We start from the raw sequence: 14,376 nt of genomic DNA on the forward strand, positions 1-14,376 counted from the left end.
AAACCCATAACCTGGTTTTGTAGCCACCCTATTGTGCTACCTTCTGAATAGCCAACAAATGTTTCTTTAGGCCAGACTCAATACAAGAATCACCATAATTAGTAAAACAACTTCATTGCTGGCAAGGAGTTTACACAGAAACAGATCATTGAGTCTTAGGAGAAGTTAACCACACAAAAGTTGTCAAAGTATTGCTGCGGGAGAGGCTAAATGAGCAAAGGAAAGGATCGTAAATGAATAGGGGTGTGTGTCAGCAAGATAGAGGCCTAGGGAACCCCACTGCTCATTCCTTCCACAAAATCAATAAAAACAATAAATAAATAGCTACAAACCAATGAAGATAGCTCTGGGGAAGCTCTGGACTAAAATGAAGAAGCAGCAGAAATCCTGTGGAGCTCAAAACCTGAGGATGGTCACATAGAAAAGCATAGGAAATATTTTACCTGTGTCACCCAATCCACCAGTCCAGAGCAGCTCAGCGCCAAGAAGAATCCTTGGAGGGATTTCACCCCTTGGGGAAAAGGAGAGCAGGAGAACTCCAGAAATACTTACCCACCATAGATGTTTGCAGCCTTTGTTACCGAGGACCCCCACATTTGTCACCAGTGCTGAACCTAGTTGACAGAACTGCCTAAAGTTCCTACTGCTGCGTCTTCTCCTCAGGGATGAAGCTGTTCCAGTGGTGAGACTTGCCCCCAGGGTCCCTAGTCTCTGCTGTGCTCCACAATCTAGTAGCAGGATGCCACAGCATGCAGAGCTTCCGTTGCTCTGCACCCTGCCCTCAGGTCCCAAGTCACAGCTTTGACCCATCATTACTGGGGCTGAGCTGCTGCTGCTCTGTGCCCTGCCCATGGGTTCTAAGTTGGGGCTTTGACCCACCATAACCAGGTCTGCACTACTTCTTTCTGTAGCCTGACCCCTGGGTCCCAACACACAGCTTTAATGAGCCATCACTGGGGTCATGCTGCTGTTGATCTGTGACTGCCCGGGGCTTTAAATCACAGCTTCGTCCCATCATCATTGGGCTGCTCTACAACTGGGGCCAGAATTGGGACTTTGACCAATTATCCCCAGGGTGTGCTACTGCTCTCTGGCTCTAGTTCCAAGCCAGTATTGCACCCAGTCATCCCAAGGCTCATGCCAATCTGCTTCTCCATCCACTATCCCTAAGTCTGACTCACTGCAGTGAGCCCGAGACGCAGTCTCCAGCTCCACAGAAGATCTGCACAAGCCCTCACCTCATATGCTGGTGCCACCACCACAGCAACTACACCTGCATCCCAAAACCCAAGCACAGTGGTAGTTTTACGTGCACCTGATCCCAGCCCTTGGCTCTACTGCTGCCCTGAGCACCAGTGTGCTAGATCTGGCACCAAGAGATTCCCTCAGCTAGAACTTCTTCCCCCAGGCAAAAATGGAGAATAGGAAAACCTCAGAAGCCTTTGTCTCCAAAGATCCCTATAGCCTCTAGCTGCCACCACCACCCATGGGGCTGTTCAGCCTTGCTATTGAAGAACTCTGCATTGTTCACCAACATTAACTTCAGTTGTTGAATCTTCAAATAGATTACGCTGTTTTGCCCTCCCAAGAACTAGAGACACTACACCCCACCCAGCCAAACTTGCAGCCACCTTCAGGTGAAAGTCTTTCCCCAGGGATGCCAGTCTGAAAAGGTGAGGAGGTAACTGCCTCCTCAAATGTACGGACATCAATGCAAAGCTGTTAGAAACACAAAACACAAGAAAACATTACATCACCAAAGGAATACTTAGATTTTCAGTACCTGACCCCAAAGAAATGGAAATCTGCACATTACCTGAAAAACAATTAAAAATAATTATTTTAAGAAAGCTCAGTGAGATTCAAGAGAACACAGATAGATGACTCAATGAACCCAGGAAAACAATACACCAACAGAACAAGAAATTCAACAAAAAGTATAAATCATAAAAAAGAACCAAACAGAAATTATGGTGCTGAAGCATATAATAAATAAAATTTAAAAATGCAGTACATAGCTGCTACATCATGTTCAATTGGGCAGAAAAAAAAATTGTGAACTGGAAGACAGATCTCTTGATATTATCTGGTCAGAGGATAAAAAAGAAATAAGAGTTTAAAAAAAGTGAAGAAAGCCTACATGAATTATGGGATACTGTCAATTGAAACACTATTCAGATTCTGGAAGTCTCAGAAAACAAAAATTTATTTAAAGAAATAATGGCTGAAAACTTCCCAAATCAGGGCAGAGATATGGCAAACGTGAAGCTTAAAGACCCCCAAACATATTCAATCCAAAGAGATTTTCATGGAGAGACATTATAATCTATCTATCTCTCAAAAGTCAAAGTCAAACAGAAAATTTTGAAAGCAACAAGAGAAAAAAAGACTCATCACTTTCAAGGGAACCCTAATAAGGCTATAGGTAGATTCCTCAGCAGAAACCCTGCAGCCTGAGAAAGAATGAGATAATATAGTCAAAGTGCTCAAAGGGAAAAACTACCATCCAAGAACACTTTAACCAACAAGGTTGTCCTTCAAGCAAAGAGATAAAGACTTTCTCAGACAAACAAAAGCTAGAGGAATTTATCACTATTTTACCTGCCTTATAAGAAACACTAAAGCGAGTTCTTTAAGCTGAAATGTAAGGACACTAGTTAGTAACATGAAAACATATGAAAATATAAAGTTCCCTGGTAAAGGTAAATATATGGTCAAATTCAAAATATTCTAATACTACCATGGTGGTGAGTAAATCACTTAGAACTCTAGCATATAGTTTAAAGACAAATGTGTTAAATAAATATAGCTACAATATTTTGTTAATGGATGCAAATATAAAAAGATGTAAATTGTGACAGCACCAACATAAAATGTCAAGTGGGCAAGTAAATGTGTGGAAGTTTTTTATGCAGTTGAAGTTGTTATCAGCTTAAAATTGACTGTTATAACTATAAGCTGTATTTTGAAAGCCTCATAGTAATCACAGCAAAAATCTATAATAGGTTCACAGATGATAAAGAGAAAAGAATTAAAACAAACCATAACCAAAAAATTATCAATTTGAAAAGAAAGACAGCAAGAGAGGAAGAAAGGAACAAGAAATTACAAAGCAATCAGAAAACAATTAACAAAATGATGATAGTAAGTTCTCACCTGTCAATAATTACTCTAAATGCAAATGGCTTGAATTCTTCAACTAAAAGACAAAAAATGGCTGAATGTATTAAGAAAACAAAATCTCAAACTCTTCCAAAACATTAAAGAAGAAGGAACAATTTCAAACTCATTTTATGAAGCTAACATTACCCTGATACCAAGCCAGACAAGGATGCTAAAAGAAAATAAAATTGCAGGCCAATATCTCTGATAAACATAGATGCAAAATTCTCAACAATATACTAGCAACTGAATTCAATGGCACATTAAAAGGATCATACACCATGATCAAGTGGAATTTATGCCTGAGAAATAGAGATGGTTCAAAATTTGCAAATCAAACAACCACCCTTCAACACTGAGGCAAGACCCTCCACCAGCAAAGAGATTATGACTTGCTGAAATTTCTTATGATGTTTAGCATTTTTTTAGCAATAAAATATTTTTTTAAATTAAGGTATTCTTCAAAGACCACAGGTGCAGTTCAGTCAAGCAGAAAGACACCTGATGGCAGAAGGAATCTCTGTCCTGTTTAAAAAATAATTAAATCATGGATGGACCTAGAGACTCATACAGATTGAAGTAAGTCAGAAAGAGAAACACGAATACCATATATTAATGCATGTATGTGGAATCTGGAAAAACTGGTATAGATGATCTTATTTACAAAGTAGAAATAGAGACACAGACGTAGAGAACAAACATATGGATACCAAGAGGGAAAGGGTAGGGGGATGATTTGGGAGATTGGGATTGACATATATACACTATTGATACTATGTATAAAATAGATAACTAATGAGAACCTACTGTATAGCACAGGGAACTCTACTCAGTGCACTGTGGTGACCTAAATGAGAAGGGAATCCAAAAAATAGGGGATATATGTATACATATAGCTGATTCACTTTGCTGTACAGTATAAACTAAGACAATATTGTAAAGCAACTATACTCTAATTTAAAAAACAGAGATGCCAATTAATTATCTTTTATTGTCAATAAAACCAAGATCCCTTAGAAATAATAAAAAGAATCACTTGCCACTAAAAAAACAAAAAATTTACAAATCAATAAATGTGATATAACACATCAACAGAATGAAGGATAAAAATCACATGACCATATTAATAGATACAGAAAAAAAGCATTTGACAAAATTCAACATCCTTTCATGATTAAAAAAAAAACTCTCAACAAATTAAGTATAGAAGGAATATATAATCTCAACATAATAAAACCCAAATATGAAAAGTCCACAACTAACATCATACTCAATGGTGAAAAGTTACAAGATTTTTCTCTAAAATCAAGAACAAGACAAAGAAGCACATTCTTGCTACTTCTATTCAACAAAGTCCGGAAGTCCTAGCCACAGCAGTTAGGCAAGAAAAAGAAATAAAACATCATCTAAATCAAAAAGAAAAAAGTAAAATTGTTTGCAGGTGATGTGATCTTATATATAGAAAACCTTAAAGGTGCCACCAAAAACATGTCAGAACTAATAAATGAATTCAGTAAAGTTGCAGGGTACAAAATCAACATACAAAAATCAGTTGCATTTCTACACACTAGCGATGAAGTATCTGAAAGAGAAAGTAAGAAAACCATCTCATTTACGATAGTATCAAAAATAAAATACATAGGAATAAATTAATCAGTGAGGTGAAAGAGCTGTACACTGAAACTATAAGACATTGATGAAAGGAATTGAAGAAAATACAAACAAATGGAAAGATAGCCTGTGTTCTTAGATTGGAAGAATTAATATAGTGAAAATGTTAATACCATCCAAAGCAATCTGCAGATTCAGTGCAATCCCTAACAGGATCCCAATGGTAATATACACAGAAATAGAAAAATCTATCCTGAATTTTGTATGGAATCACAAAAGACCCAAATAGGCAAAGCAATCTTGAGAAAGAAAAACAAAGCGGAAGGACATCACAATTCCTGATTTCAAACTGTTATAAACCTATATTAATCAAAACAGTATGGTCCTGGCATAAAAACAGACACATAGACCAATGGAACAGAATAGGCATCTCAGAAATAAAACCACGCATGTGTGGTCAACTAACTTTTGACAAGAGTGCCAAGAGCCCACCATGGGGAAAGAATAGTCTGTTCAATCAATGGTGTTAGGAGGCATTGAGTTGACATGAAGCTGCTCACCCACAACCTGCTGAGTTTGCCTGTCCAGGGAATTGGGGCCTGTGGCTTCGCCCTGTGCCTCCAGACCACTGAAGTCCGCATTAACCCTGTGGAGTCCAACCCCGACTTTGTGGCGGGAATGATACCTAAAGTGGAGTGGGCAGTGCTTCTGGAGGCTTCAGACACCTTGCATCTCTTCAAGGTGCCCAAAAAGCCAATTCAAGGACATGAACATAAGGAGAATTTTCTGAGAAATATGCACCATGTGCTGCTAGAGGTGGATGTGTTGGAGGGCATCCTGCAATGCCCAGAGTCTGGATTTCTATTCTCCATCAGACGTGGGATCCCCAAAATGTTGCTGAGTGATGAGGTAGCCTAGACTTAAAACAGTGCTAAGCACAAGTTTCTCATTCTGTGACCTTGTGTATCTTTGTTTACATATATCCTGTTTGTTAGTTCTGTTCTCTGTATCCCCAACCCTTGGCCCAGTGACACATGAAACACAAAGTGTTCTTGAGCTCGATATCATATACATATTTTTCTCATTAAAGGTTCAAAACCAAAAAAAAAAATTAAATAAAAATAAATGGTGTTAGGAAAACTCTATACTCACATGCAAAAGAGTGAAACTATACCCCCCTATCTTACACCACTCACAAAAATTAACTCAAAATGGATTAAAGACTTAAAGGTAAGACCTGAAACCATAAAACTCCTAGAAGAAAATGTATAGATATAGACATAAAATTCACCCATATAAAAGGAAATCCGATCATTTGTGATAACATGGATGAACCTGGAGTGCATTATGCTGTGTGAAATAAGCCAGACAGAAAAAGAAGAATACTGTGTGGTATCACTTATACTTGAAATCTGAAAAAAAAATTCTGATTTTTTCACTGTGTGAAGTGATGGATGTGCTAATTATCTTGCTCTTGGTAATTATTCTATAATTCATGCATATGTTAAATCATCACATTGTACACTATAAATATATACAATTATATTAGTCAATTATTCCTCAATAAAGTTAAAAAAATAAACCAGTAGGGAGCATTCTAGGAACAAGAAGTAATTAAGGGTTGTGTGGCTGGAGATTTGGCTAAGGGGTAGATAGGAGCAACACTGTGAAGGGCCTCACATGCCATGTTGGTCCTCTGGGAGTCTTTGCTTATAATCAAGGTATAAGAGTCATCCTGGTTTGCATTTTATAGAAGAAAAGAGCTATAGATTATTCAGGAGTGAGTGCAACAAAATTCTGATATGCTTCTGCTTTTCCTGAAATAGTTCTAATTTCTGTGAAAGAGAAATTCAAAGTCTCATCCTGAGACTGAGTAACACCCTTCTGGAGGCTGGAAGACTAGTGATGGTTCCTTGTCTTTCATGGCATATCAAATGATGCTAAGAGCAGAGTTCTTGACTACAACCAAAATAGGACTTTTCATTCAACAAACTTTAAAAAATAAATGTGTTTACAATGTGTCATGCTGTATGACAGTTGCTCAGGATACTTAGTCAAATAAAAATGACCATTCAAACAATTTAAATACTGGTAGAGGATGCAAATATATAAAAGAACAAGTAGACTATAGTGTAACATGTTCAATGATTAGAAGTAAGCATAAATAGTATAGGAGCACAGAAGAGGGATATGGTAAATTTCTGGGGCAGAGGCTTGAAAATGGGTTCAAGTTCTGACTCTGTCACAAATTATTAGCTCTATGATTTTAGATAAGAAATGTAATTTCTTGAGGCTTCATTGCCCCTATCAAAACAATGAGAACATTAGATGATATCTGAGTAAGCTCTCAGTTTTAAAATTAAGGGATTAAAAATGCAATCATAGGGCTTCCCTGGTGGCACAGTGGTTGAGAGTCCGCCTGCCAATGCAGGGGGCACGGGTTCGTGCCCCAGTCCGGGAAGATCCCACATGCAGCAGAGCGGCTGGGCCCGTGAGCCATGGCCGCCGAGCCTGCGCGTCCGGAGCCTGTGCTCCGCAACGGAAGAGGCCACAACAGTGAGAAGCCCGCGTACTGCAAAAAAAAAAAAAATAAAATAAAAATAAAAATTGCAATCATTTTATGATTCCAATAACTTAAACGTACTTGATTTATAAAATTCAGCACATAGAAATATAAGCTAAGCATCAATTTCTTCTCAACCCCCACTACCTCTAAAAGTCAACTTCCTTTTGTGTATTTGGAGGAAATACTCTCAAAAGATATTTTGTAAGTTGATGGTTTTGGTCTCAAAATTTAAGTTGCAGTGTCCTAGTCTAGCCCATAGAAATATAACATAATGCTTTTAAGCATAAGCTTGGGAGACCAACTATGCTTGTAACCATGGGAAAATGACTTAACCTTTTGTGCTTCAATTTTTTTATCTGTGAAATGGGATAACAGTTGGTTATACTTTTTTAATGTTGTTAAGAGGAATAAATTAGTTAATACATGCAAGGGTTTAGAATAATACCTGGCACATGATAAACATTCAATAAATATGAATTATATCACCTATAATGAAGCTCAGTGGTTTTATTTATATTTTTTAGTTGTGGGCTACTTTCTACCAAAAAGTTTTATGCAATTAGAGTTGTATATTGTAAACCCTAAGGCAACCACTAAAAACACTTTAAAAGTGGTAGAAATAATGTCAACTTAGGAAACAAAATTGAATCATAATAATGCTCAATTAACCCAAGAGAAGGCAGATAAAGAAAAAAGAAATAAAGAACAGATGGAAGAAATAGAAAACAACTGGCAAGATGGTAGATTTTAATCCAACCATATCAATAATTGCATTAAATATGAATGTCTGAATGCACCAGTTAAAAATGACTGTTAGATTAGATCAAAAGGCAAGCACCAACTATATGTTTTCCTCAAGAAACTAACTTTAAATATAAATATAAGTGTAGTATAACTATACATATAAGTTAAAAGTAAAAGAGAAGATATATCATGCAAACACTAACCAAAAAGAAAGTCTGAAATAGCTATTTTAATATCAAACAAAATAGATGTCAGGGCTAAAGAGAGATATTACTTGATAATAAACGAATCAATTTTCCCAAGAAAAAATAACAATCCTAAACATTTATGCCCATAACATCAGAGTTTCAAAATACATGAAGCAAAAACAAATAGAATGAAAGGAAATATAGATAGATCCAAAATTGCTGAAGATTTTATCACTCCTCTTTCAATAACTGATAGATAAAACATGCAGAGAGAAAACTAGTAAGAATACAGGAGTCCTGAACATTATCAACCAAATAGACTTAATTGGCATTTATGAAACACTCCATTCAACAACAGCAAAATACACTTTCTTTTTCAAGTACACATGAAACATTCACCAAGATAGACCATATGACTCACAAAATACACCTCAATAAATTGAAATGAATAGAAAGTCATACAAAGATGTTCTCAAACCATAAAAGAATTAAACCAGATATAAATAACAGAAAGCTATTTAGAAAATCTCCAAATATTTGGTAAATAAACAACACAATCCTAAATAACCCATGGGTGGAAAAGAAAATCTCAAAGAAATTTTAAAAATATTTTGAGGTAAAAGAAAGAGAACATACAACAGCACAAAATGTGTGGGATGTAACTAAAAAAATGATTATATGGAAATGTATAGCATAAAATGGCTATAACATAAAATAGTTAAAATGTAACATATAGCATAAAATGGTTAAACAAAAAGAACGATCTCAAATCAACAATCTAAGCTTTTACCTTAAGAAACTAAAAAAAAGGGGCAAACTAAACCCAAATCAAGAGTAAATTAAGTAATAAAAATAATACCAGAAAGCAATGAAATTGAAAAGAAAAAATATATGATCCTCAATAGATGCAGAAAAATCATTTGACAAAATTCAATCTCTATTTATGCTAAAAAAAAAAAAAAAAAACTATCAGCAAACTAGAAATAAATGAGAACTTTCCTAACCTGACAAAGTATACATGGAATATCCAGCAGCTACAGCTATATTACACTAAATGATGAAAGACTGAATTGTTTTACCCTATTATAAAACACAAAGTAAGGCTGTTCTCTCTCTCAACATCATACTGAAAGTCCTAACTAGTGCAATAAAGCAAGGAAAAGATATAAAAGGCTTGCACATCAAGAAAGGAAGAAATAAAACTGTATTTAAGGGACTTCCCTAGGGGTCCAGTGGTTAAGACTCAGTGCTCCCACTGCTGGGAAGTAGAAGCTTCCCTGGCTGGGGAACTAAGATCCCACATGCCTCATGGTGTGGCCAAAAAAAACCCCAAAAAACAAAAGCTGTATTTAAAAAATGGCATGACTGTCTATGTAGAAAATCCCCAAAGAAGTCTACAGAAATCCTTCTCGAACTAATGAAAGGGGTTAGCAAAGTCACAAGATAGAAAATGGACAACTGGAATTCAAAATTTTAAAAATAATGCTATTTATCATAACATCCAAAAAAACTTAGATATGAGTCTAAAAATTTATGTGTAGGTCCTGTATGCTAAAATCTGCAAAATACTGGTGAAAAATATTAAAGAAATCCTAAATAAATTTAGGGTCACACCATGTTAATGGCTTTAAGACTCAGTATTGCTGTCAATTATCCCCAGTTCAATTGAAAACCCCAAATAAAATCCCAGTAGGTTCTTTTGTAAATATTAACAAGGTGATTCTAAAATTTATAGGGAAAGACAAAGGAACTAATATAGCCAAAACAATTTTAAAAGAGAAGAACAAAGCCAAAGGACTCACGTTCCTCTATCACAAGATATACTCTAAAGTTGTAATCAAGACAATGTGGTATTGGTAAAAGGATAAACACATAAATCAATAGAACAGATAAAGAGAGACCAGAATTAGATCCACATGAATAAAAACAGTCAACTGACTTTGGTAAAGGTGCAAATACAATTCAATGGAGAAAGTATAGTGTCTTCAACAAATAGTGCTGGAACAGTTGGATGTCTATATGTCCCTGTCCCAGAAAAAGAAAGAAGGAATCTGAGCCATACTTCAAACATTAACTCTAAATAGATTATAGATATAAAACATTTAGGAGAAATAATGTGTGAACAAAGAATTTTAGTTATGTCACCAAAAGCATGATCTATAAATTTAAAAACTTGATAAATTGTACTTCATCAAAATGAAAATATTTGCTTTACAAAAGACAGCCATAGCTTAGAGAAAATATTTGCAAATTACATTTCTGGTGAATAATTTCTAACCAGAATATATAAAGAACTCTCAAAACTAAACAATAAGAAATTAAGCAAACCAATTTTAAAAATGGATAAAAGATCTGAACAGACACATCACCAAAGAAGGGACGAGGGTGGCAAATAAGCCTACAAAAAGATGTTCAATGTCATTAGCATAGGGAAATGCAAGTTAAAATTACCATGAGACACCACTACACTCCTACTAAAATGGTTATTATTATTTTTTTAATGGCAGCACCAAGTACCTAGAAGGATGCCAAGCGACTGGAACTTATTACATAGTTGGTGAGAATGCAAAATATTACAGCCTCTTTGGAAAACAGTTTGGCAATTCTTATAAAGTTAAAGATATTTCAAGCCACCCAAAAGAAATGAAAATTTATGTACCTGCAAAAACATGTATATGAAAATGTGTAGCAGCTTTATTCAAATTCACCAAATATTGGAAACAATCCAGATGTCCATCAACCAGAAAATGGATAAACAAGCAGTGGCACACTTGTGCAATAGAACACTCTACAGCAATGAGTAGGAACAGACTAGTGATTCACAAACAACATGGACAAATCTTAAATGCATTTTGCTAAGTGAAAAAAGCTAAACTCAAAATGTTACATGTTATATGATTCCATTTATATGGGAATAGGAAAACCTTAAGGGAGGAAAACAGAACAGTGGTTTCCAGAGGTTATATGGTGGGAGGAGCAGTTGTCTGTTAAAAAGCAATACAAGGAAATTTGGGAGCCAATGGTATTCTGTATGCAAATATGGTGGTGGATACATGGATCTATACATTTGTCAAAACCCATACAGCTCTTCACCAAAAAGAAGGACTTTTACCATATTAGTTTTCTTCTTTGTTTTTCTAAACTGTCAAATTGTTGGGAAGGGAGGATGGATTCCAGGTCATGACAGATTGAAGGATGAATTTAAATTATTTCAAATGAATCACATGACCTCACTAAGGGGAAGGGGGAAGAAAGTAGATGACCTAAGTAACTTAGGAAAGTAACATTTTCACTGGATACTTAAAGACAGAAGAACTATTCAGAAACATTATACTCTAATGGGTAATTTGTTTCTCAGAGGGGTATGGGTTAATACAGAAAATATTAATACACTGAGTTGAAAAAATAAGTAAATATATTTTATCTAATTAGAGCTAGGTTTCTCATTGTCAAGAAGGAAGTTACAAATAAGGAAAGGGGAAAAACTAAAATGAACCCTGTGGTCCTGGATTGGAGTCAAAGCTATCCATATAAACTCATGCATTATTTTTTCTTTTTTAAATAGCACAGCATTGGGGAAGGATAATTGTGTACTATATGAACTAACAATCCCATTTCTTTTTTTTCTTTTTCTTTTTTTTTTTTTTTTGGCCACACCACGTGGCATGTGGGATCTTAGTTCCCCGACCAGGATGGAACTCACGGCCCCTGAAGTGGAAGCGAGGAGTCCCAACCACCGGACCACCAGGGAATTCCCCAACTCATGCATTTTTTTTTTTTAATTAGATAGATTAGCTAGCTGGCTAGGTAAAAATAGATGTATGCATGCATTAGTTAGCTTTCATACATTTATTTCCTAGCTCTATCCACTAGACCAGAAGCAGTGATTCTTCTTGTATGTATGTTCTGCTGGCTCTGCTTTTCTGGCCAAAGTCTGACTGATACAACAAGTAACAGTAGAGCTGCTCCCGAGTGGTCCATCTGACAGGTGCTTTTCTATACCACCTGACCCTCCCTCCCTCCTCACTTAGTTTTACTGAGCATCGCTCTGACTTACTTCCCTGCTACGGTATCTCTCAAAATGATGTTCCTGCTCCACACAGCTCTCAACAGAAAGTTGGATGTGGGGAAGATCACTTCTGTGTGTTTCTCCCTATTCCCCATAATGCTGTAAATAAGACCATGGTACTGTATTCAACTTGAGAAACAATTTGAGGTGGGGAGTAACTAAAGTGAGTTGCAGTGTAAGAGAGAGAAAGGAAAAAAATCTGTTTTCATATCCAAGGGAAAAGCTCAGAAGCATTTAATAGAAGTTCTACATTTGTTCCCACCCTGTTTATAGGCTTGTTTCTCTTCTCCTCAAGTCTGCCTTACTTTCAAAAATGCCTCCTTCAATTATCTACAATATAAATCCCTCATTATTCTTCAAGGATCAACACCACAGGAATTGATCTGATGTAAGGATCCATTTCATTACTGCCTTAGGCCCAGGTCATTCATCATAATACAATTCCTAAATCTAGATTAACTCTATGAAAAGGGAATGTTAGTTCTCTCTACCTGGGTATTATTTCCCTAAATACAACATAATTTACAGACACCCTTGCCTAAACGGGATTGTGTTTTAAATTACGTTAAAGCAGAATAGTGTTATTTGTCCCTTGAACCGCCCTGACCCACAAGTACCCCCCAGTCACCACCACTTCTACACAATTTATTTTCCGCTTCTAAAGTTTACCCCCTTGTCTTTGGGAACATAAGAAAAAGGTCCCATGAGTGTGTATTTTTTCAAGTTACCCAGCCATCTATCCCCTGGAAACTGCCCAGTAAAAGCTTCAAAATCACCTTTCCCAATACCTTGACCTGTGGTTCATTCCTAGTAGAAAGAAGGAAGTACTAGAGTTTATTTCCTCACATAAGACATTCCAAGGGGTGGGAATTGGGGATTAGGAGGTAGCCAGTGTTTATTCTTCTTGATATAATAGCTGAAATCCCTGATATCACTCTCCTGGAAATTTGAAGGGTGGAAATTGGGTTAAAGCACAATGTCTTAGATAATCTCCAGATTCAGAATTTAAGTTCCAATAATAGCAACTTAAAGAAAATGATCCTCTTACAAACTTCACATATAGTCTTAAATCTACCAAAAATTTATCTCAACAACCTGAAAAACCTTACTTCCATTAGTTGCACTAGCTGGATTTCCATAAATTAGACATCCATTTATAAAACACATAGAATGGCATTCAATCCGTCATCCCTCTCTTAATGTAACTTTGATTAGTAAGGTGCTCTGCCCCATCCTATACCAGTGATTCCCTTGTGCTCAAACAATGGAGTGATATTTGAAGGGTGGGTTGAAAATGGGGGAGGGTAGCATTGAACTGGAAAAGTAAAGTAAATCTTGAGCTTCAAGCTTCAAGATGTCAAGCATATAGCTGAGACTGAGATAAAGCAGCATGAACACAGGACTTGTCTAGAGCCAAAGCAGTAGGAACTGGAAAAAAAAAATGTCCACCAAGACAATGCCAAAATTAATGGTACCTTTCTCAAAGTTGTAACTTGGACCAACTCTGAGTTCCAACAAACATTGAATGGATTCCGTCTTTCTTAGTAAGACCCCTTATTCCCCTCTTATTTTCAGGGGAGCGCTAGTAGTTCAAATGTTTAGGAATTTTTAGATTGTATCTTCAGATCCTTACAGGCCAGGCCTCCACCTCCACTTCTCCTGCCCCATCACTGCAGCAAAACCTGTGTCTACTTTGGACAATGGGTTTCGGCAAAACCATTCATTAAAAAAATTATTCTACTGGAAACAGACATCATAGCTATACTATCTATATAGATACATATCTAGAGAGAGAGCTAGAGAGATATGTAAATGTACATAGATAGACATCTAGAGAGAAGGAGAGAGCTAGATAGAGAGAGAGAAGGTTGTTTCTAACATTCATGCCCTTAGGTAATTCCCTCCCCTGTATGTGGACTGAACATAGCCTTCCTTCTAAAAAATATATATCTATAACATAGAAAAATTGATGAAATGTCACTTTTTAGATTCCATCTTGCCTGTACCCTCTCTATTGCTCTTCTCACTTGCTCACT

The 14,376-nt window shown here is 36.3% G+C and overlaps 1 pseudogene; it reads left to right on the plus strand.

Annotated features, from left to right (window-relative positions):
• Positions 1 to 5,319: 5,319 nt before the first annotated feature.
• Positions 5,320 to 5,691, plus strand: LOC101323978 (multifunctional methyltransferase subunit TRM112-like protein pseudogene; annotated as a pseudogene).
• Positions 5,692 to 14,376: the final 8,685 nt, after the last annotated feature.

The sequence above is a fragment of the Tursiops truncatus genome, chromosome 1 (genome assembly GCF_011762595.2).
Source record: "Tursiops truncatus isolate mTurTru1 chromosome 1, mTurTru1.mat.Y, whole genome shotgun sequence".
In the NCBI taxonomy this organism is placed as follows: domain Eukaryota; kingdom Metazoa; phylum Chordata; class Mammalia; order Artiodactyla; family Delphinidae; genus Tursiops; species Tursiops truncatus.